Raw genomic sequence first — 3,864 nt, 5'->3', positions numbered from 1 at the left:
CAATTCAAGTGTATTACATGCGCCCCACGCTTTTCATTTTCAATTTCGTAGATTGTTTATAATGACTTTTGCTAAAATTTCAAAATCAAAAGTTATCAAAACAAATTCTATGGGACTGAGAAATATTATTTTCTACTTTTTAGTCCATTTATAAAAGCGTTGTATATTAAAAAGTTTTTTTTTATATTATTTATTTTCTACTTTTTAGTCCTGTCTGGATAAAATTTTGCAATAGATATTAAAATAATTCAACGATATTAATAGAAAGGTGCACACACATGCATTTACATATGTATGTACATACAAACGAGCACCAATTAATTTTATTTAAAGAAATGGCGTGTCGTCTATGTCCGCTGTAGCAAACGTAGTACATAGGGCGACATCTAGATGTCATCTACCTCGCCCTATTCACTACAGATGTCGCCCTATGCACTATGCTTTTTTAGTGGAACTTTTCAAAGCAAAGCTTTTATGGTGTCGGACACACAACATTGAAAATTTCTGGACACACAACATTGCAAGTTGATAAAAGAGTTGTAAAAATAGAGGTGTGTTGTGCGAATAAAACGGCCTGGTCTACAGATATAAGCGATTATGAATGTTAATGCCTGGTTCTTTTAGCAGAGATGATTCTTACATATAGTCGTTTAAAGTGCGAAACCGCATATCGTGCGTAGATATCTGCAAAACCTCGTAACTGAAATTTGTACCAAAAAATGAGGTTTGTTCACTGGACGCTTCTGGCATCAAGCCTCATCCGTTCATAGCAAAATGCCGATATTTACTGTACATAAGCTATATATATTTAAGGATAAAAGAGAGAACCGTTTAGAAATAAGACAAGTTTAATACTCTCCTTTACAATTTGGGCTACGATTAAACGGCGATATGTACTTATGCCTGATATATCGATCTAAAGTGAGCTAACTCAAAATTCAGATCAGAAAATATAACTGCTTGTGGATCGTACAGATTCAACGCAATTAATACAAAAACAGCTATAACAGTAGTTTTTTAGTCAGTTTAGATAGTCATGAAGAAAAAATTTTTTCATTAATTGGGGGAAAAAACGTGTTAATTTTTTGTTTTTAGTTGATCCCACTTTAGATCTAGGTGTGTGATATGATGTTTTTGAGGGCGCAATTGATTAAAAGACTGGTATTTTTAACATTTGGAATTTTAACTAATTTCCTTACAGGGTCATTTATGCGATATATTTACATATGCATCCACTTATGTATATGTATACATATGTATATGTACCTATAATTTTTTAGCAAGGAATGAAACCGAAACCCAAACCGAAACCGTAACCGTTTAAAACCGTTTCGTTTTTCAAAACCGAAACCGAAACCGTAACCGTTATCTTGACCTGAAAAGGAACGATACCGAAACCATTTCAATCACAGGTTTCAATCGGTTTCCAGAAATTTACAAAAATAATAAATAAAAATTTCTTTGAAATAAATGATTTATTTAACCAAAATCAGCAACATTTTGCTAAAATTCTTGTTAAGTAGTAAATAAGTATGGCAAGGTAACTTTTCGTAAAAATCTGCTGATGACTTTGTTGTTGTGAATCGATAATCGATTAATTATATTTAAGTAGTTTCTTTCCCGTACGCAATGCGAGATCCCGCGTGTGCCCAAAATAGCCCAGAAATCATGCCTGTACTCAACAAAATGGGTAATAGAGAGCGAAAATTCGAGCGTATTCGATCGTAAGTGTATTCTTCTTCCTGCCCGAAATAGCCCGAAATTTTCTCCGAGTAAAAATGGATAAAGTGTCAAAGTGCATATCAGCTGTATTGTGTTTACATGTTGCCTGCATTTACTTGGTGATTTTAAGGAAAAGTGAATGGCCTGTTGATGTATTTTCAATCTATGTACTTAAAATCAAATTTGTGAAACCAAAATTCAATTTCCAAGTGTTTGCATTTAATACCATGTTCTGACCGACAACCAAAACATTTTTCCTTCATTTTCTTTTCATTTACAACCTTTAACTTTCATTCTTATTTTGCTTTGGCCAGGCAATTAACAATAAATCCGAAATGGCGTATTAAAGATGATAAAATATGACTTCCACTTCGATAAATAATCGAAAAAAAAAGTTTTAGCAACGAAAACATGTTTCCGATGTCGGTCAGAACATGGTATGAGTGACAAAAACAAGAACAACGTGAATCAGCTGTTTCTCGACTTGTGGGCACGAAATGTGGGTTTTTGCGTTTCCGTACTTCTGAACTTTGTTCCATTTTTGAAAGAAAATGTTTCTCTTATTCTCTAATTACCAAATCCGGTCCGGATTGTTAGGGAAAGAACCTAGTGTTGATATTATCAGTGAACTATAATTTTCGATTTTCTTTCCTCAACGTTTAAGACATTGTGATTTAAATAATATCAACAAAATTTGTGAAAAACCGAAACCGGAACGAAACCGAAACCAAAACCGAAATAAATTTTGAAGAACGAAACCAAAACCGAAACCGAAACACTTGGCAAAACCGAAACCCAAACCGGAACGTTATTTTGAATCGGTTTCATTCCTTGTTTTTTAGTGCCTGCGTATGCAAGAACGATATACATCAGTACGTTGTTGTCCATTTTTAAGCCATTCAAATAACTAATAGATTTAAAAAATGTGCAAACTTAATTTTTTACCTAAAATTCTTTGCGGTGGGTAATAAATACCCTTCAAAGTGCACTACTACGACTTCAGCGCAATAAAATGATGTGCATCCGGTAAGCCTTTTATTTACTCATGCATTCAATTAAGTAGCGTATTTGTTCGTTCAGGTGCACATAAGCTGATTCATACATTCATCACACCTGCAAATGAATAAGAAATATATTCTTGTATACTTGTATGTACATATACGCAAGAGAACGAACGACAGTTGTGCAATGATGCGCAACATTTTTATTGGTCTTTAATTATGAATTTGAGTACATACATATGTACATAAGTGATAGCCAACTAAAATTGCAACGAGTGCGGTGACCTTAATCGCTAATCGGATGCATCACTCAAACGGCGACTGCAAGTGAGTGACAAGCGTGAAATGGGTTTAAAATATACATATGCGTGTTCATAAGCAGGCATATTTGGGTGTATTTAAAGGCAGATGTTAAATGTTGTTGTCCCTGTATCGTTCGTCATAAGTGTTGTGGTCATTGATGCAGCTTAAATATGAATCTCATTTGCCTCAGCCACTTAATGTAAAACTTGTCTCAGTAGTTGTGTTACTAATTACATATGTATGTACATATAGTTCGTATTACCTACTTACTGGCTTAATATATGTACATACATACATACATACCTCAGTCATAGTTACATTGGCTCTGCAGAGCTTAAAGCGAATTTAATACGGCGGTAATCGGCATAACACAAATGCAACTGCATATGTACAAATTTATGTATATATTTACATGTTAATAAATGCGCGTGTAACTATAAAAATACATATCTATGTTTCATATTTATTGAAATTCAAAACCATTCATTCACACCCCATCTTTCAAGCCAACAAAGTAATAAAAGTGCAATTTTATATCGATTCTCCACATGCCGCACGTTGCACCAAAGCTCGTAGCCGCTAACCGCAAATGCAGTACCTTCGCCGCGTTTAACATTTCTCCTTTCGATTTGCCTGTCAACCTGACATTCCAGCTGTTTCGACGTTTTCCTGCCCTGCTCGCCATCAGCTATGGCGTCCATCCGGTCATCTGCCACTCGCCAATGTTTGCTTGCCTATCAACTTTGCCCGGCCGTGCTTTTTATCGATTCCACTGTAGTACGATTATATGAACATTAGAATGGTCCTTAAATGTGGGAAGCAAATTTTTACATCAGAT

Source organism: Rhagoletis pomonella, unplaced genomic scaffold, assembly GCF_013731165.1.
Source record: "Rhagoletis pomonella isolate Grant_MI unplaced genomic scaffold, Rhpom_1.0 Rhpom_scaffold_00004, whole genome shotgun sequence".
NCBI classification, from domain to species: domain Eukaryota; kingdom Metazoa; phylum Arthropoda; class Insecta; order Diptera; family Tephritidae; genus Rhagoletis; species Rhagoletis pomonella.
This window is presented reverse-complemented; position numbering follows the sequence as displayed.